The 21,893-nt window shown below is 38.9% G+C and overlaps 1 protein-coding gene across 14 annotated transcripts in view; it reads right to left on the bottom strand.

Annotated features, from left to right (window-relative positions):
• ZNF644 (zinc finger protein 644) overlaps positions 1 to 14,926 on the bottom strand; it is a 109,859-nt gene extending 94,933 nt beyond the window's left edge. For 3 of the 14 annotated variants that reach the window (XM_074381451.1, XM_003933314.3, XM_010343868.2), the window contains exon 1: positions 14,840 to 14,926. The gene's annotated coding sequence lies outside the window, so the exon portion shown is untranslated. The other 11 variants (XM_074381459.1, XM_074381462.1, XM_074381452.1 and 8 more) reach the window with 8 other exon arrangements.
• Positions 14,927 to 21,893: the final 6,967 nt, after the last annotated feature.

Here is a 21,893-nt window from a genome sequence, read left to right as displayed (position 1 = left end):
TGTTTGGTGATCCTTAAACTCCTATTTAAGAGTAAGGGACTTAAAAGCTGCCTAGAAATTCTGTCTTAATGAGTAGACATACTGTAGGATTATCAATCAGGGCCCGTCTGTTATTAGCTGTACATTTTCCTTGATCTCATCAGTTTGCTGTCACAGAATGAAGCTTTCCATCTCACATCTAGGGGCAAGAACTTGTCAGCCAGTATTCTCAGAACTGGGAGGGAAAATGAGACTGGGAATAACTTTCAAATCTACATGTAGATTTTTATTTAATTCTCCTTGTTTTTCAGTATGATTGCCCTTAACCTCAACTGTGGCCAATATTCTCAAATACAGATCCTCAGGTTGAGAGTCGAAGAAGAAACTTGGATGAGGTAAAAGACCCTTTCCGGGCACCATAAGTGTTGCTTACTTATTACAGACTTTTAGACGGCACCTTTGGAGGTCCCTGCAGCCACCAATTCCTGAAGCATTCCAGGGCCCTGTAGCACCAGTTCTAGACTAATTCTGGGCCTTCTCCACTGACAGCAGAAGGGTCAGCTTTCTCTTATCTACAAACCAACGGATGTGGGTCTATTCCCAAGAACTCTGGAGCCATACACAGGTATAAAAAAAGTGACTACTTAAGCAATTCAGAGCTGGGTTTTCAGAAAAGCTTCCTGCACCACTAGTTCATCAGGATAATCAAAAACATTCATAGTTCAGAAAAGTTCATAGTTTTGCTGTCATTCCTCCTGACCCATACTACCTATACAGAAACCCCATTTTTCAGAGATGTAGATGAAACCTCTAGGTACCAGTGATAGTAGGGAACAACCCACTGTATTTTGCTTTAGCTGATTTGCCTCATCAGATAACTTGGACAGAGTTATTTTACCTGGACAGAGTTATCATACCTCCCTATTTTACCACATTCCCCAAAACCTCACTATTAACGTCTTTACTTGTTGCAGTTAAATGCTAAGTAATAACTGCACAGATGAAGGTGATACATGAATAATCAAGTTTGAAAAGCACAGGAGTAGGAAAACAAAAAACTGACAGCAGGAATAATGGAAGGCTGTGTACCCAAAGCCTGAAAGGACTCAATCAGTACTGCCCATCAGAATAAAAAGAAAGGCCAGTCTCGGTGGCTCATGCCTGTAATCACAGCACTTTGGGAGGCCACGGCAGGAGGACTGCTTGAGCCCAAGAGTTCGAGACCAGCTTACAAAGTGTGACCCTCCCCCAACATCTCTACAAAATAATAATAATAATAATAATAGAAAGAAAAAAATGGCTATGAGAGCCTGGGCAATACCTGTTGGAGTGAAGGGGAAAGACTTAGCTCCAGCAGAGAACTACTACATAATAAATCCTAAAAGCAGCCAGGCGCTGTGGCTCACACCTGTAATCCCAGCTCTTAGGGAGGCAGAGGCGGGAGGACAGCTTGAGCCCAGGAGTTTGAGACCTGTCTGGGCAATATAGCAAGACCCAGTTCTCCACAAAAAGGAAAAAACAAAAAGACAAAAAATAAATAAATAAATCCTAAAAGCTTAATATGTCCAAGTTAAGCCTATATTAACTGTGAGAATGGTTAAAATGTACATGTTATACTGAAACATGGTATCTTAAAATTCTAAAACTACTAGCTCCCAAGCTTCTGTTCTATTTCCTAACTCAAAAAAAAAAAAAAAAAAAAATTTAAAAAAAACTGTATTACATATATAATTTTTCCTGTTTTTCTAATTCTTCTATTTTAGAAACATCCTTTACCAATATAAAACACAATATGCATTCAATTTAGGAATTCTTAAAAACTCTACATTTTATAGGAAAATAATATTTTCCTATACAAGCAGAGTATTCTCAAATGTTCCTAAATTTTAAGACAAGTATCTATTTAAAAACAAATATAAACATGTAGTCCACACAGTTAATTTTTATTATTTCCTGTTTTCCCACCAGCTCTAATATAAATTATAATGTCTCTTAAGCCATGGCTAAAATGCAGAATTTCAACTCAAAATTCAGCACACAACTACAAGCTCTTACCAGTTATCTTAACTAATTTTTACTTCTAAATACTAATAATTAGGAAAACACCATTATAACATAACTTTCTTGGTTTTCGAACTAAACTTAACAGAAAAAAAATCCAAACCATTTTTTTTTTTTTTTTTGGATAAAGGCATACGTCAATCAGTGTTAAGTAATTAACTCTTTCTTCAAGTACATTTATTTTGAATACCGGAAGATAATAAAATTGTTTCATTCTTATTTTAGCTCTGCACTACAAACTGAGGAGCCACAGTATTTGATCTGACTTACTTTAAAACTACCCATCTTTACTCTTAACATACCCTCACCACTTACCAAGACAGTATCACTAACTGGCCTTCCTCAGTTCAGTCTCCTCTCCAATCACGCTGTATCTGGCTGCTAATCATATTTCTTCATGTAATTCTGTTCAACGATCTTCAGCAGAATGCCTTACTTCCAATTTCTAATCCAAATTTCTTCAGATTCTTCCAACTTATGCCACAATCTTATTATTTATTATATTTGTTTAAAATAGACTCTACTTTAACCAAGGAAAACGTTTGCATTCCACAATTCTCATGTCTGTGCTTTTTTTCCTGAGCCGGAGTTTCACTCTGTTACCCACGCTGAGTGCAGTGGCACGAACTCAGCTTACTGCAACCTCTACCTCCCAGGTTCAAGTGATTCTCCTACCTTAGCCTCCTGAGTAGCTAGGATTGCAGGCACCCACCACCACACCAGGCTAACTTTTTAAAATATATTTTTAGTAGAAACGGGGTTTCACCATGTTGGCCAAGCTGGTCTCGAGCTCCCGACCTCAGGTGATCCACTTGCCTCAGCATCCCAAAATATCTGTGCTTTTTTAACATGCTCTTCCCACTAGCTGTTATTTCATTATTCCCTTTCCACCAACCTATACATGCCATTTCTTCAAAATCTAGGTAAAAGATTATTTGTCAAGAGGCATTATTAATCTTATTGCAGATCATTTTATTTTTGTCAGCTCAGTAATTTAAATGTGTCATGGTTAAGTACGCTTCAAGTTACATCTTAGATCATGAGCTCTCTGGAGTAAGCGACATATCATATGCTCTGTGTATATGCAACCCTACCCCTGGTGAAGCATTAGGTGAATTCTGTATGACAACTAACCCAGTTAAATAAAACATGTGAAAACTGGGGGAAAAACAACCAAACAAGATTTTTCTGAATACAAAAAAATCAAATCTCCCAAAACTAAATTCAAATATGACATTCACTTTTGTCAAAAAAAAAAAAGTTAACATAGAACACAGCCTTGAGTGTATTTTTTCTATATATATTAGTCTGTTCTAAAAACTATAATTAAGAATATTCTAATTGTTTTATGTTAGTGATTTTCTAAATCTAGCCCCCAAAAGCTGATATGTGTAAAGTCTCAATATTTTGGAGATAATAATCACATACTTTTTGCAATGCCTAATTTAACCAATTTGTTTTAGCCTTTTATACTTCACAATAAAAAAAGTTGGCAGGTGAGATTTTATTATTTCAAGAAAAATACTAAAATCCTTGGAGCAAGAATATATTAAACGAACTTATTACAAACTCCAAAAGATAAATATTTTCTTTTTCTTTTCTTTTATTTTATATTTTTAGAGACAGAGTTTCTCCATTTTGACTAAGCTGGTTTCAAAGCCCTGACTTCAGGTAATCTGCCCATCTTGGCCTCCAAAAGTGCTGGGATTACAGGCATGAGCCATCACACCCAGCCTAAAGTAAATATTTTCATTTATAAACTCAAAAGCATTCACAATCCAAATGTTAATGAGAAAGTCTTTTCATGTCCATTTCTGCACAATTTACATATTTATTCTTCACAACTAGGTATACTAGAATGTGAAGATATATTTTTTATTATGTACTTTTAACAACTTTATTATAATACACATTTCAGAAAAAATTCTTTATCCCCAAAGCACCAATTTAATATTGCTATACTACAATAAGGTTTCTACTGCTCAGTATTTATGAAAAATAATGCTACAACTATTAATTCCATTTGGAAAAAAAAACTTAAGCACTAAAAGTAAAAATCATAATCAACAATTTCATTTCAGTTTTCCATTTATAAAGTCTCTTACACGGGTTTTAACCATTTACACTTGTAAGCAACTGTTCATAAAGTAACATTCTAGTTATATTCTATTTTTTCGTTGAACAGGTAGATACCTACCTATAAAGAGAAGTACACCTATTTATTCCTACCTCTGAAATCACAATCAGAAATACCCAAATAATTTAATAAGCAACCTGAAATGCCTAATAGCTAACTGACATAATGCCTGGAAGCTATCATCAAGGAGGCTCCAAAAACCATCTATATAAGGAGGCAATCCACAACCTCCTCCACCTACTTCCTGGCTATATGCCTAGAGAATACTGTAATGACAGCAAGCCAGACAACTATGTTATCAGTGGAGACAATTCAAATCTCTGCATTCTAAACCAAATATCAAGTCATAAAACTAACTTCAAAGGATTACTATTAATGAACACTAAGAAGCACCTCTCTGATTTTATCACTGGGGGCAAAAAAAAAGAAGGGCCATAGTGCCAAATATCATTTGATTTACCTCCCAATTCATATAACAATGCCAAACAAGGACAGGAAAAAAGGCAGATTCAAGCATCAATTCTCACTACCCTTGGGAAGGAGGACAAACATGCCATAAGAAGTTCAAAAACAAAATCTCCTGTCTCTACAAAAAATAAAAATATTAAAAATACAAAAATCAGCCAGCCATGATGGTACACACCTGTAGTTCCAGGTACTCAAGAAGCTGAGGTGGGAGGATTGCTTGAGCCTGGGAAATGAAGATTGCAGCGAGACGAGATTGCACCACTGTACTCCAGCTAGGGTGACAGAGTGAGACCCTGTCTCAAAAAATAAAAAGGAAAAGAAAAAAAAAACAAGCAAAAGCTAATTTATGGTGATACAGGTTAGAACAGTGGTTACTTCTATAGGAAGAAATTAATAGGAGGGAGCACAGGCACCTTCGTCAGTGAAGAAAGAGATTCTACATCTGAATCTGGGTATTTCATTTAAAATAGACTCTAACCAGGGAAAATGCTTGCATTCCACAGTTCTCATGTCTCTACTTTTTTACATGTTCTTCTCCCTAGGTGTAATCCAGTATCTCCTAGTACCTAGGGAGAAGAGCATGTAAAAAACTGTAAGGTACCTGGATATATTTACATGTATAAATTCACTGAGTTGTACTTAAGACTTGTGCACTTCACTGTATGTAAGTTACACACCTAAATAAAATTATTAAAAACAAGTCACCAATAATGGCTAAATCTAAAAACCTTTTCTCCATTCTCATCCTTCTTTATCAATCTCCATCACACTGCTAATCACAGAACATCAATATTCTCTAAATGAAACCCTTTCCCTTTTGAAGATCCACAAGGCTTTGTTAGGATGTTTCTTCCAGCCTTTTCTGTAGTGTCATAAATTCTCCTAAATATTAATTCAATATTTGGAGATGGTGTCTTGCTCTGTCATCAATTTTTGTTTCTTTTTTTTTTGGAGATGGTGTCTTGCTCTGTCACCAAGGCCGGTGTGCAGTGGCATGATCTAGGCTCACTGCAATGTCCGACTCCCAGATTCAAGTGATTCTCCTACCTCAGCCTCCCGAATAGCTGGGATTACAGGTGTGTACCACCATGCCCAGCTAATTTTTGTATTTGTATTTTTAGTAAGTAGAGACGGGCTTTCTCTGTGTTGGCCAGGCTGATCTCGAACTCCTGACCTCAGGTGATCTGCCCACCTCGGCCTCCCATAGTGCTGGAATTACAGGCGTGAGCCACCACACCTAAGTAATTCAATATTTATCAAGTGCTCATGTATGAGACATGATTTAGGCACTCCAGTACAAATTCCCAATCAGTATCTCTCTCTCTCTCTCTCTCTCTCTCTCTCACACACACACACACATACACACACAAACACACACACACACCTCAAACCACATTCCCTAAACTGGATTCAAGCCACTATATTACCTGGTTTCAAATTACATGTGCTGTTTTAATTCCGATCACTTCTTTAAAGGAATATTCTTCTCAAGCATTTTGTTCTCAACCATCTTTTATGGTTCAGTTCAATTTTTATACTATTCTTTCTGTATATCCCATAGGACTATCTATAACTGCACTGTCCAATACAGTAACTAACTATATGTGGCTACTGAATACCTGAAGTCTGACTAGTCTGAACTGAGATGTGATTTAAGTATGTAATACCAACATATTTTGAAGACCTCACACAGTTAAAAAAAGAAAAAAATGTAAAATAGTTCAATCATGTGTATATACGTTGAAATAATATTTTAGATATGCTGGGTTAAATAAAATACATTAATAAAATTTCACCTAGTTATTTTATTTTTGATGTGGCTATAGCAAATCTAAAATTGCATTTGTGGCTCAACATATTTCTGTTGAGCAGTGCTGACCTACACAATCTACTTATAAATGCCCACAAATTATCTTTTTCTTCTTCTTCTTAAACTGATAAATACAAATTGTCTATATTTATGGTGTGTAACATGATATTCTGAAATTCATATAAATTATGCAATGGTTAAACTTAGCTAATTAACATATGCATTACCTTACAGTTATATTTTGTGATGCAAACACTTAAAATATACTCTCCTAGCAATTTTCACATATATAATATTAACTATAGTCACTACGTCCCACAAATTATCTCTTAACATATGTCATCTTCCCAATGAGTGCCAGAATTCAACATTAAGCTTTTTTCTTTTATGAATTAAATATTATATTAAGAATTACTAACAGTAACTAAGTTTTAAGTGCTCATCAAATTTTAATATCCCTTTAAGATTTTTAACAAGCTTAAGGCATTTCAAACTGTAAAAATATTTTAAAAGTTTTCAGATAGCTATCAATTGAATATGTTATATGTCATCTGTATTTTACTTATATCCAATTCTAAGTCAAATGCCCAACCAGCATGGAAAGATAGCATGACTAAACCTGTAGCAATTCAAATCCCATAAAGTATCAGTTCTGACTGAGTCTGATTTTCTTCATCTTTATCACTCAGTAAAGAAAAGGGCAGCATCCATTTTGGTCGGTATCACTGTACCAATGTCCAGCAGCCAAAACAAAGAGCCTTTATATAGTAGTCCAAATAGATAATGTGAGCAATATGACACCACTTGAAACAAGGGTAGGGAGAAAAGTGTTTTTATAATGCTAAGCTTTAAAACTAGGAGATGAAACAAATTGTGTAACAAGGCAAAAGGATATATATGTAAGAAGGATAAGAAGGTAAAACAGAAAGGTCTCCTCTCTAGACCTTTCTCAAGATATACCTAGGTTATAACTTGGCTGTTCCACTATTAAGTGGATGTGTTTCGTCACATGTAAAGTGGGAATATAGACATCACAGAATTATTAATAGAATATAGTAGATGCTTAATTAATGACAATGTCATTTGTCAAATACTAACAATTATATAATGGTAATAAGATTATGGGTGACTTCCCCTCCTTCATTTTCCAAATTGCTATAAATATTTTTTAAGCATACATGAAAAACTTACAATATTTCATGCTAGCAACCCTCCTCAAGTGAACTTAAAATTACTTTTATTAGTCGTCTTTGACAAATTTGCTTATAAGCTTCAAATCTGTGTTTGTGCTAGGAGGTAAGTGGTATAAAGAAAATTAAAGAGGGGAAACTGGTAACTTTAACACCATACCAGCACAGACATATACAAAGCAAAGCAAAGTGTGGAGAGGAAAACAGCAAAAGGAAAGCTGTTCGGGAAATTTCCAACTCAAGACTATCCAATGAAAAGACCAAATTCCACCCTCCTCAATCTAGCTACCCACTAGCCCCTCCTCATTCTCACCTTGGGTTTATGTGCACATTACTAACACGCATAGCCACTCACCTTCTTCTCCCTACTAATGGTCACCACCACATGGCCTCATGGTCAAAAACTGAAAGACGAGTCAAAAAATTCAGGATGTTGTAACAAAGACAAACCAACACACTGGTTGGGAAATAACTTCATTAAAATGTACTCATTCCCAAGTGCATCTACTCATCTGCTGACAGTGTTGGAAATGCATTCCTGAAATATTTAACCTGGTTATAAGATTCTGCTGCTAAAATCAGAGAAGGCACACTTTGATGCCTACCTCTCACTTGTCTTTATAGATAGGGCGTAAAAATGGACATTAGCAAAAGTATATAACTCCAAATCACTCACAGGTGAAAATTTCAAGTTAATGTGGAAAGAGTAATTAAACAATGGTAATAACTATTATTACTCTAACAGCTAACACTTATTTTACTTAGCATTGTGTGCCAGAAGGCTAAGGACTTTACATGAATTATGTAATATAAACCCTAAACTTCTATGAAGATGTAATTATTAATTCCACTTGCCTAGTGCTCACAGTTAAATTTGAACCCTGCCAATTTTACTTCAAGACTTAGACTTTTAAACCTTATTACATCCTGCCTCTTTATATATGCATAATTACAATTGCAATTGTGATTCTATGTGTCTGTGTGTGTAAAGTATTTAGTGAGTCAGTAGCAAACAAAAGGCAATTAATTCCAACTCAGTGAAGGCTTTTACCCACCTTCACAAACCAACAATAAATTGGGCATCACCCTCTCTTCCCCAATAAATAGTGCTCTGAAAATACCAGTTATACAGTCATACATCATTTAAGGATGGATGTATATTCTGAGACATGCATTCTTTGGCAATTTGGTCATTGTGTAAACATCACAAAGCGTACTCAAACAAACCTAGGTGGTAGAGACTACTTACACACCTAGGCTATATGGTATAGCCTATTGTTCCTAGGCTACAACATGCTCCTGTAAAGCATGTTATTATACTGAATACCATACACAATTGTAACATAACTGTTAAGCATTTGTGTATCTAAATATAGAACATAAAATACAGGGCCGAGTGCAGTGGCTCAAGCCTGTAATCCCAGCACTTTGGGAGGCCGAGGCGGGTGGATCACGGGGTCAAGAGATCGAGACCATCCTGGTCAACATGGTGAAACCCCGTCTCTACTAAAAATACAAAAAAATCAGCTGGGCATGGTGGTGCGTGCCTGTAATCCCAGCTACTCAGGAGGCTGAGGCAGGAGAATTGCCTGAACCCAGGAGGCAGAGATTGCGGTGAGCCGAGATCGCGCCATTGCACTCCAGCCTGGGTAACAAGAGCGAAACCCCGTCTCAAAAAAAAAAAAAAAAAAAACCCATAAAATACAGAAAAGTACAGTATTATAATCTTATGGGACCACCATCATAAATGCAGTCCACTGTTGACCAAAAAATAGCATTATGCTGAGCATGACTGTCCTTAACATCTTTCTCAAGAAACTGATGAAAAAGATACTTGTAAGTAAAATATTAATCTTTTCAAAAAATTAAATAATTGATAGACTACAGGTAAATATGCTTTGTAAACTGTAAAGAATTTTAATCTTAACACTTTATTAGATATTTTTTATTTTCAATTGTCTATTTGGCTCATGACACATTTATGTTTCTAGAGTTTGTACAAAGTGTTTTTTGTTTGTTTGTTTGTTTTTTGAGACAGGTTCTCACTCTGTCACCCAGGCTAGAGTGCAGTGGCACAGTATCTCGGCTCACTGAAGCCTTTGCCTCCCAGGTTCAAGCAATTTTCCTGCCTCAGCCTCCCAAGTAGCTGGGACTACTAGTGTGCACCACCACACCTGGCTAATTTTTGTATTTTTGGTAGAGATGGGGTTTCACCATGTTGGCCAGGCTGGTTTCAAACTCCTAACCTCAAGTGATCCACCCATCTCGGCCTCCCAAAGTGCTCGGATTACAGATGTGAGCCAACACGCCCTTCCTGTACAAAGTCTTTTAAAAGCTGTATTTTCAACTTAAAATAAGATACACATACCAAAAGGCCAACACATAAAATCTGCATTTATCACTCTAACCCAACTTCAATTCTACCAAAATCTAGGCTACCAGAATTAGGTTCCAAGGAACAAATCACTTATCTTTATTTTTACTTACAAGAACCCAGTTCCAAAGACTCCAAACAAAATGGGAAGGCTACAGCTAGCAGATAGGAGGGGTAGGGCCAAGATTAGTAGGAGAGTGGAAAGAAAATCTCTCAGAAATGCAAACCATAATCCAGTCTCACTTTCCCCCAACCAAGAGATATGTGTACTGCTGCTGCTTCTGCCCAGGCAGGCTCCTCCGCCTATTCCTCTTGAAATCCTGTTTTTCCCCTCCTGGAAAGTTATTTTCACAGGACTTTCTGTTTTTCTTCCTAACATCTCTCAACTGTCAAAGAATTTCTTACCTTGAAATTAAAAGAATAAAAATATACTAACTCTCCATAATCACATGAGACTTCTCAGGAAGTTTAAAAAGGACAGCAACTCCTGACTGGCATGGTGCCTCACTCCTGCAATCCCATCACTTTGGGAAGCTGAGGCAGGCAGGTCACCTGAGGTCAGGAGTTCAGGACCAGCCTGGTCAACATGGTGAAATCCCATAATACAAAAATTAGCCAGGTGTGGTGGTGGGCACCTGCAATCCCAGCTACTTGGGAGGCTGAAGCAGGAGAATCGCTTGATCCTGGGAGGTGGAGGCTACAGTGAGCTGAGACTGTGCCACTGCACCCCAGTCTAGGTGACAGAGCGAGACTCTGTTGTCCTCCTGGCCCCCACCAAAAAAAAAAAAGAAAGAAAAAAAAAAGGATAGTAACTCCATGGTTCAACTTGGCAGATCTGCAAAAAAATAAAAATTAGAATGCAGAAACTAAGGCCTTAGAGATAAGAAAATACCTTTTTCATGGAAACTTCCTCTCCCTGAAGAAATAACGTAATTTAGTGTTCTACTACCTCTGGGTCTCCTGTGATCTTCAAGTTTGTTTTTTAAGGGGAAGAGGAGAAATCTTTCAGCCAACCAGCAGGGTGAGCTAGTGCTAGCATCAGTTCCATGATTCTCAAATCTCCCAAAACTCAATGGTTTAAATGGCTTGCACTATTAACAGCAGCTGTATATTTCCCTCTAATAAACCTTAATCAAAAACACCACTTCTAGAACTACTTCAGTCAATGTTATACCTTACAACTTTAACATTTACAGATTTTCCATTTACAAAACAGACATTCTCTCTACCAGAAAGATTAATAACAAATAAATGTAAATACGAAGTTCATCTGAATACGTATCCATAGTATTACAGTTTCCACTCTTCATTCTCTTGTTTTATTTTACAAGGCTGCTAATGTAAAACATTTAGAACATGCTTTTAAAAAACAGCAAAAACCAGTGCTCTATAAAATCAGGGCTAGATAACTCAACATGCCAATTTCTACATTTGCTGCAAGCTACAATCATCTTAAGACCTGACTGAAAAGCCTTTCCACAAGAATAGGATTCACTTTTCCTTCCAGAATCACATCCTAAGAAAATGGCCTAAATAACCCTAAAGAACAGTATTTAGGATGACAGAATAAATGGACCTGACCCTTCTCTAGATTGGAGATATACCACCACTTCTATTTTCCTTGAAACTTCCTTTTCCCCTCCTGCTACTCATTAACAGTCTAAATTCAACCAAGACACTCACTCTTATAACTTGAATGACAAATTAAAACTGGAAAATGTTTAAGGTTGGCAGGTGACAGACTACTTTATAACTACATATAACCTGAAAGTGACTGTAATTATCACCAAATGAAAATATGTCTACTCACACGCTGAAAATTATAAAATAGCTTATCAATTTACAAAAATCAACTTAAAAGCACCTTAAATGACCAATAAAAACTTTTAAAACCTTAAAACAATTTAACTTTTTGCTAAGTTTGACATTCAAAGAAGTTAAAGATCACTATAGGGTCCCATCATAAATGACTGTCACTACTTGTTGAATTTCCTGAAAGACCTTACAGATACCACTCAGTAGAAGTAGTGGTCTTAAAAAGTTGTTTTAAACAAAAGAACATTCTGAGTGGCACATCCATTTATCCAACCAAAACACTAATACAAAATGAAAGGCACCATTATTTTCAGCATTGATCTCATTTCCTTTTTAATGTAATAACTGGCAATAACAGCAGTTATTTCAAACTTTCCAAAAAAATTATCAAGTACCTGGTGGTTGTTCTTTAATTTTTCAATTTCTGGTTCAAGATTGCTTTTGGAAAACCTTAAAATTCAAAAGCAACAATGCTCTCAAACTATCTGATATTTCTGTACTTTGTACCTGATTTTGTTTCAGTGGAAGTAACTTTAAAAACTAAGTTACCATATAATATGAAAATTGTTTGAGACAGAGCCTTGCTCTGTCGCCAGGCCGGAGTGCAGTGGCACAATCTCAGCTCACTGCAACCTCCGTCTACCAGGTTCAAGCAATTCTCCTGCCTCAGCCTCCCAAGGAGCTGGGACTACAGGGGCACGCCACCACACCCAGCTAACTTTTAATTTTTTTTTTGTTGGGGGGGTGTTCCACCATGTTGGCCAGGATGGCCTCAATCTCATGACCTCATGATCCGCCTGCCTTGGCCTCCCAAAGTGCTGGGATTACAGGCTGGAGCCACCGCACACAGCCAATATGAAAGTTTTTAACTTACTGCCACAGTTCTCAGGAATCTAATAATATTTAATTAATAAGTATGCTCAATAACATTCCCTTGTTTTTTTAACCATTATTAGTTGTAGATATTCATCTCGTCCCAGCAATATGACAAAAATAGCAATGGATAGAAGCTGAAAGGCAATTTTCCACTATGCCACTAACTTAATCCTCTGGTCCTCAATGTATGGTAAAAGAGGAGGCTAAGAGCAGTTGTTCTTTGATACTCCTTCCACTGTAAAACTGTATCATCCAGGAATACATTTTGCTAATGTTAATGCATCTCCTAATCATTAATACAAGACTGTTCTGTATTAGAAGAAAAGCTAAAAAAGAGAGAGTATATATCTGAAAAGAAACAAGAAAATGAAAGTTTTAAGTAATGTTGAAAAACCCAAATTTCAATTTTACACAGAGATCTAAACAGTCATCTAACGTGTTTAAATATCCCTTCAATCAAGGAATTCTGTTAATGGCCAACACAAAACTTTAGATGTTTCAAAAATATGTACTTCATTAGTTAATACCCACCACAAAATATAATTGCAGTATAACTTTAATTTGTTCAAAATTCTAAGACTTTTACAAGCAATACATACCACCGCATTAATACTAATCAAGCTTTATGTTTAACCAATTAAAATGTCTAAGCTAGATTATAACCTTGTTATAAAAACCTTGTGATAACCACTAATTTTTTCTTAGCAAACCTACCAAAATGCAGTATTACTGTCATCAAGTTCCCCAGATACTTACACATGTCACTGAAGGCAGAGAGCCAGGTTTCCTTTATTTGAGGAACTTTAGCTGTCTATTTTTTGAAATGTTTTCCTTCTTATGGCACCAAAAAATGTTTATAACTAAAGCAAACTACTGCAGGGAGGGAATACACAATTAAAGCAAATCTACCATCCAGATGCAACAAGCGTGGAATTAGTCAGGACTGAACAGGATAGATGGTGGTGTTTTGACATTTCTGTTGAAATTATTAACAAGACAGGACCATCATTCGCCCCCAATTATGTTTATCCACTCGTTGAGTCTGGTGATCACACAGAATCTGAAGTCTAAATAGAAGTTTTATAACAACTATATTCAGGTCAATATCACTTATACAGTTCAAGAAAACTTTTCCACTAATGTTGCTACACCATAGATGGATCCCAACAAGAGTCGTCTGTAGAAGTCTTGTAACAAGAAACCTTTAGCTCCACCACCTAAGTTTCCAATCACTGAGAAGAGTCTGGGACAACTCATCTTCAGGTTCACGGGAGAAGCGGAGCACACCTGCTTTCCTCTGGCAGAGTAAGCTCCCCGGGCCACGAAGGCCAGGGAATCAGACCTGGAGAGGCAAGAAGCTTTAGCTGGACACCCAACAGGCCACCCTGGCCACCCAAACACTTCGAGCGATTTACCTCTTGCTGTGACTCCCCAGGCACCTAGCCGCATCCGATCTTGCAGGACTGGGCTGGGAAGGGCTATGCGGTCCTGTCCCAAGTAAGGGGAGGGGTGTGTACAGTTCATGCCAGAGCTGGCGCTTCTGGCCACAGCGAGCAGCCTCCACGAGAGGGGCTGGGGACTGCTCTCGGCCCGCCCCGTTACTCGGTGCATTGCAATGGCGACCGCCAGGCTCCCCAAGCCGCCTGATCTCGGCCCCTTCCCCCTCCTGCTCACTGGCTGCTCGGCTTCATGTGACTAAACAAAACCCCCAAGTCTAGCGCCCAGCTCGGCCCCTTTGTGTCCGCTACCGGATCCTCCGACGCCGCAGCGGAAAGCACCCCCCCATCTCCGCGCCGGGTCCCGCCCCGCGGCGGCGGCCGCCGCTCACCTCAAGCTCCGCGGCCCCCCGCGGCCGCCGCGGCCGCCGCCTCCCCGAACCCGGGGCCCGGGCTCCTTGTGTGGCACCAACTCCGCCTCCTCGGCCGCCGCCGCCATCTTAGCCTGTGCGGCAAAACGCGTCCTTTCGGATGGCTGGGACCCAGCCTCGGGCGTCGCTCCCCGGGCCCGAGCGCCGGAGGCCGGGTCCCCCAAGTTCTTCCGCCACCCTCAGTCCCGCCGCGGCCACAGCCCAGAGGCCCGAAACCCACTCGGGTCCCAGCGAATCTGACCAAATAACCCCTGAAACTCACAGTTTGGTGCCGTGTGCGTCAAACCGGGGCGACGTTGGGCGCGCGCGGCGTCCCCGCGTCACACGCCGCTCTGCACGCGCCTCGGCTCCCGCGCCCCCTCCGCTCCCCGCTCCGCGCCGCCAGCCCCGGTTCCCACGGCGCAGGCGCGCTGCTTTCCCGCCTCTGCCGGGCTGCGGGCCGCGGGGGCGGCCGACGAGGAGCTCCCGGGAAGCTTCGCGCTGCTGGAGCGTCCGGGCCAGTTAGACAAATGGGGCAGCGGAAACGGTGCACCGCTGTGCTCGGGTGCCAGCAACCCAGCAAGGTCACCTCCCCCAGCACTGACCTGATCACCCCAGGGAGGCTCCCGCCCCGAAGTAGGCACGCTCCAAATATGGTGGTGCCCAAATGCTGCGAGACCCAAGCACTAGGCAGGCCTGGGCCCTTTAAGGTGGAACAGGCCCAGGTTTGAGCTCCGCCGTCACGAGCATGCAAAAATCTGTTATTTTTCTCCTGTTGAGGAAAACAGCCCAAGAATGCAACGTTTGCCAATCACAACTGGAGTGATGGCAGAGGGAAGGTTTTGGGACCTTCAGGGGGCAGATCGTTGGGAGTTGCTTGTTGGCCACGCAAAGCATCAAGTGTGACATCTCAGTGACCCGGACAGCCTACCCTAGAAGGTGGCCGAGGTCTGCTCCAGCTGGACTGTCTGAGGACACTCTCCCTGGGCTACTGAGAGTGTCATGGGTCTCCGGATTAAGGTTATGTAAGAAGCACCTGAGATGCCGGTTAACCTTTCAGAGAATCGGTAGGTCCGGAGAGGGTTCTGGAAATTTCCACTTGTAACAAGTGGATCACAACACAGGATCTTGAGGGCAGAGAAACACTGATTGGGACTGTTCTTTCGCTTTTCGCCTGAGCCAACAAGAAACTGCTAACATGTTTAAGATGAGCCAAAAGTTCTCGAGGAATCTACTGGTCCCGCCTTAATAGATTATTTGGCTTCTCTGAACCTCTGTTTACTCATTTAAAAATAAAAACGTTTTCCACAGTAATACAGCTGTCATTACTGTGCCCCTCCAAACCCTCAAGATGTTATTGGCAGTCAGAATATACCAAAACTGCATTTATTTGACAAGAATAAGAATCATTCTCTTGCCTATAGAATGGTGCCTTCAGCAACAACAAACATGGATTCCAAACAACAAATATTTGACTAAATACATTAATTGCTTCATTTCTTAATAATAATAGCTAACACTTTTGAGTGCTTACTGTGTACCAGGCATTATTATAACTTGTTCGATTTCGTTATAACCCAATGAAACAAAAAAGTTAGGTGATTTTCTCAAAGTCACACAGTTCTTTGGGCTCCTTTAAAATACAAATCTTCCATCTTCATTTACACAAATGTATAAACAATAAAATATAATTATATATTTGCAGTCAATGGGGGAGGGGTGCCCTTTGCATCATTTCATTTGCAGAATCCATTAAAACTGGACATTCTCAGTTTGCTATTGGACTTATAACAAAAATATTTTGCACTATGGATATTCTCACATTATATCACTGTAAAAGCAGTTACTAACAAAATAACTCTGTCATAAATGGACACCACTGACTAACGTGCAGACAAATCACACACGCAAATAGAACCACTCAGATCTCAGCCATGATTAGGAACTTGTCTAACCAATGAAGCTGTTTTTTATATTAGAACTCAACAACTGAAGTGTAATACTATAGAAATCATAACAGCAGTAGAAGTAATCATACAAATTATAATAGTAGAAATAGTAATAGCTGATGAAATGCTGTATAAACAAAATGGATCTCAAAATCTGTCTATGAATGGGAGAAAATATAATGACAGAAAGCTTGAATGAGGTAATGCAAGAAATAAAAATAAAATACAGGCAACTGGAAAAATCCAAAGACCAGTTTTTTGTGGCTCAATGCCAAAATATTTAAGGAAATCGCGATTGAGAATGAAAGTCACGATGTGGAAAACAGTTTGGCTCCGGGAGAAAATTCATAACACACTGTGAATAAAATGATGCTCTGATGTATACACCTGGTGAATCTTTTAAAGAAAGAAAAAGCAAGATGCAGCTACTGGTTTTCGTTGTGGTGGTTTTTAAACTTTTGTTTCAGGTTCAGGAGTACATATGCAGGTTTGTTGTATAGGTAAACTCATGTCACAGCAGTTTTGTACAGATAATCTCATGACCCAGGTACTTAACCTAGTACCCAGTAGCTCCTTTTTTCTGATCCTCTTCCTCCTCCCACCTCCCACCCTCAGGTGGGCCCTACTGTGTGTTGTTTCCCACTTGTTTCCCTGTGTTCTCATCATTTAGCTCCCACTTATAAGTGAGAACATGCAGTATTTGGTTTTCTATCCTTGCATTACTTTGTTGAGGATAATGGCCACCAGCTCCATCCATGTTCCTGCAAAAGATGTGATCTCATTCTTTTTATGGCTGCATAGTATTCCATGGTGTATATTACCATATTTTCTTTGTCCAGTCTACCAATGATGGGCATTTAGGTTCATTCCAAGTCTTGGCTCTTGTGAGGGGGTGTTTCAAGGAGCATATACATACATGTGTCTTTATGATAGAATGATTTATATTCCTTTGGGTATATACTCAGTAAAAGGATTGCTGGGTTGAATGGTAGTTCTGTTTTCAGCTCTTTGAGGAATTGCCACACTGCTTTCCACAACAGTTGAACCAATTTACACTCCCACCAACAGTGTATTAGTGTTCTCTTTCTCTGCAACCTCACCATCTGTTATTTTTTGACTTTTTAATAATGTGGCTACTGTTAATATGTTAAAATCTGACCATATTAACACAGTATATTAATCCATTAGTTACTGCCAGTGAATGGAATTACCTGATGAAAAACAAAAAGAAAGTTGTGGTCTCAAATGACTGGCTCAAAAAGAAAATGCAATTCAATGTTGGATAAAAACAAACAATTTTCCTCATCCAATGCTTCTTAATTCCAAGCAAAAAGAAAAAACTGAAACTATAGTCTACTAGCAATAAAGTCAAATCAAGTTTGGATTTGGCTCAGTATCCCACTAGTTCTGGATCAAGCTCTTAATACCAAAACCGTAAAGCAAGTCACTCTTGTGGAACTGCAGATAGTTCAGTATGTCTGTTCATTGGAGTCAGGGTAGGGAGGATGTGTGGAGTAGAAACAGAGACGATGTAAACAGAAACCAAGTGTTGTGTTTATTTTTGTCCCACACTGACCTGAGCACAGAGCCTTACACATCGCAGGTATGCAATAAATAATTTCATTCAGTTCAACCAACATTCATTCATTGATTGTTTACTCTATGCAAGGCACTGTATTAGGCACTGTCAGAAAAAAAATGAGTAACACAGTTCCTTGAAGCTATTCAATAAATACTGTTGAATGAATGTAGTGCTTTTATAGTTCAAGGAAAGAGCTAGACAAAAAGGTACAATCAATTCTCGATTCACCAGGGAATGGAGGAGATAAGGAAATAGATAAATCTCCAAATCTCAGTTAAATCTCAGTTAAAGCAAAGGCTTGTAAAATTACTACAAAATAGATTTAGCATACACATATTTAATAAAAATTACATCTAATATTCAGGAACATATTTGCTATTCTATTCATCAGCATATCATTATGCACGCCCCTTGGAGGATGTGAAGGTAAATAGAACACACTCAACTCTCAAGTATTTTATGGTAGAACAGATCAAAAGTCATGTGTTCACTTTCATGTGCAACTTGCATGTTAAAGTTGACAAAGAGAGAGATGAGCTTATTGTTCAACTGGTGCCCTACCTAGTGATGATAATGCTGTGGTATCATTTTCCTCCAGAGTTTGGATCTTAGCTTTGCAGGTTGAGAATCGGTTGAACCAGAGTTGGTTAGGCTCAGATAGATGAAATGTGTAAGAAACTAATGAGTAAATCAAATGCTGATATATTAATTTACAGTAAAATTTTTGACTGCCAAGCATAATGGAATATTCAAGCAGACTGGTCAGCACATTCCTTCTCTGCAGAGAAGGGTGCTAGGAACACCAATTTACTTGCTTGATGAGCATAGAATTAGATGAATATGATCACAGAAGATGGTATCATGAAACTTTGATAGCAAACTGCACTCTGCCATGATGATGTATCTGTCAAGGTAACTTGGACTGTTTAGTCTACTTTCACCAGGATAATAACTCTTATTTTCTTTAAGATTTATAACATACAAACCACAAAAAGATAAAGTATATATAATCCATATTGCATCAGTTCTATGACACTTTTTTTTTAAATGTAACGTTTCAATCAAATTGTGTCTCCCAATCATAATTTGCTATTAGCAGTTTTTTCGTTCATAGGGGTTCAAAAAATAATGGCACACCTTTTAGTGGTATCTTAGAACCTAATGGAAGACGATAATTGCATGACATTTTTTAAAACTCCCTTTCCTCTGTTTTGGTAAATTGACTTTCCTAAACATAGTAGTTGCCCCACTACATCATTATTTAGACAGTCTAAGTTCAAAAACTATGTCAAGCTTTATTTTCCTCAATTTATATTCTGATCAGGCTGTCGTAATTGAGCTAAGTTCCCAAGGGATAGAGGACACTGGAGGATAGTTCATCCACAAGTGTATTCTTAGCTTCTAAAGTAACCCAGACTTGGTTGGGTGCAGTGGTTCACACCTATAATCCCAGCACCTTGGGAAGCTGAGGCAGGCGGATCATCTGAGGTCAAGAGTTTGAAACCAGCCTGGCCAACATACTGAAACCCTGTTTCTATGAAAAAATATAAAAATTAGCCAGGCCTGGTGATGGGCGCCTGTAATCCCAGCTACTCAGGAGACTGAGGTAAGAGACTCGCTTGAACCTGGAAGGCAGAGGTTGCAGTGAGCTGAGATTGTGCCACTGTACCCCAGCCTGGGCAAGAGTGAGACTCCTCAAAATAATGATGATAATAATAATAATAATAATAATAATAATAAGGTAACCCAGATTTCACTGGGTTTTATCATCACTTTTTACTGCAGGACCCTTAAAATGCCTGCAAAATCTCTTAAGGGGGCATTTGTACTTAGGAACAGGTGCTATTAGCTACCTCATTCCCTCTCTGATTTGGCCAGCCATCTGCAGTGGCTACAGATGAGCCTTCTGCTGGAAACAACTGTGTTACACATGGCAGCACCATTTTATTGCCAGACACCAATATGGCCATAGTTAACAATCTAGAAAACATATGGTACTAAGTAAGCCTTTTTTGGAGCCCCTAGTCTAAGCTTTTACTTTCATGGACTGTTTTCTAAATATTTACTTAATATGCATCGGGCTCTATAATAGTCACTTGAGAGACTGCAGAGAAAGATCCATATTTTTTTTGTTCATTATGTACAGTTGTGGAGTTCATGCACAGTTCAAAGAGGCCAAGTAGGTGAATGGAGACTGAAGCTCAACCTGTTCCTTACTCACCGGCCCATGCCCCCTAGTGAAGGGCTGAATCCATCTGCAAGAAAGAGTACCATTTTCTTCCATCAAAGATACTTCTTTTATGAAGCATTCCTTGATCCCATAAGTCTGTATCAGCCTGTTCCTAATTCTTCTCCATAGACAGTTACCTTTCCCAGTCTCTCTGCCCAGTCTTTCTCTAATCCCACTTCTCTACTTCACACACAGGCTATTGCACCCTAATCACTTAGTCCCTATACTCAGTATAGTCTACTGGAGGGAGATGAAGAAAAAAAACCATTGTGACACATGTCATAAGTGTGGACTAGAAGTAAACATCCAGTAGGACCTTAGGAACACCAACATGGAGTCCTAACCCAGTTTAGGGGAACAGGGAAGGCTTCCAGAAGAGACCTTCTCTCCCTAGAACCATCTTCCCACTCCTTCTTATTCTTCAAATTTCAGTTAAATATTCCTTTGATTAATCTCCTTAGTTTTGGAGATTAATCAAAGGGATATTTAACTAATATAAACAATCCTTTGACCAATTTTATAGGTTACCCAAATGTAGGTCAGTTTGTGATTATATATTTATGTCTACATATATACGTTTATGTAAATAATTGATATGTTTATATAAATAAATGTTTATATGTAGATATATGTTTATATAAATAATTTATATATAAATGCATATATTTTTATATATAATATAATCTACATGGGTATATATAAATATATAATCACAATATATGCATATATAAATCCATATATTTATGTATACATATATGACATGTGTGTATAAAATAGACATAAGTATGTCTACCTATGTTTACATACATACTTTCCTTTTTGGCATATGCCTGCCTGCACATTCATTTTTTAATTTTTAATTTTTTGACTTTAAAAAAATTCTTTTCTTTGTATTTTTTAAGATGGTATCTTGCTCTGTCACCCAGGCTGGAGTGCAATGGTGGGATCTCGGCTCACTGCAACCTCCACCTCCTGAGTTCAAGCAATTCTCCTGCCTCAGCCTCCTGAGTAGCTGGGATTACAGGTGGGCGCCACCATGCCCAGCTGATTTTTGTGTTTTTAGTAGAGATGGGGTTTCACATGTTGGCTAGGCTGCTCTTGAACTCCTGACCTCAAGTGACTCACCTGCCTTGGCCTCCCAAAGTGCTGGGATTACAGGCGTGAGCCACTGTGCCTGGCCCCGCCTACACATTTAAAATCCACCATTGTGGGCCTGCCTTGATCCTTCAGCAGTCCCAATTAATGTAACTGGCTGATTGGATTCACCCGGGCTTCTCTCAGAGCCACTTTCCCTCACCCTCTTACCTCATACTGACAAAGCACTCACTGCTTCCTCCTCTGTTATACTTATCTCATGTATACATAAACCCCACTATAACTGAACAAATGGAATCTAAAAATTCAGTTTCACAGATTACTAGGTCATATTATTATGAGATTAATGAAGTGACTGGAACGATCCTGCATGTTTGCTGGAGAGCACCAAGTGTCTGACTGTGTAACCAAAATCCATCCTGATCTCAGCTAGAGTTGGAGAAGTCTGCTGGTAGTTGACTTCTGCAGCTTACAGAAATAT

The sequence above is a fragment of the Saimiri boliviensis genome, chromosome 11, assembly GCF_048565385.1.
Source record: "Saimiri boliviensis isolate mSaiBol1 chromosome 11, mSaiBol1.pri, whole genome shotgun sequence".
Classification (NCBI taxonomy): domain Eukaryota; kingdom Metazoa; phylum Chordata; class Mammalia; order Primates; family Cebidae; genus Saimiri; species Saimiri boliviensis.
Note: the sequence above shows the minus strand (reverse complement) of the source record. Positions and strands in the feature narration are given on the sequence as shown.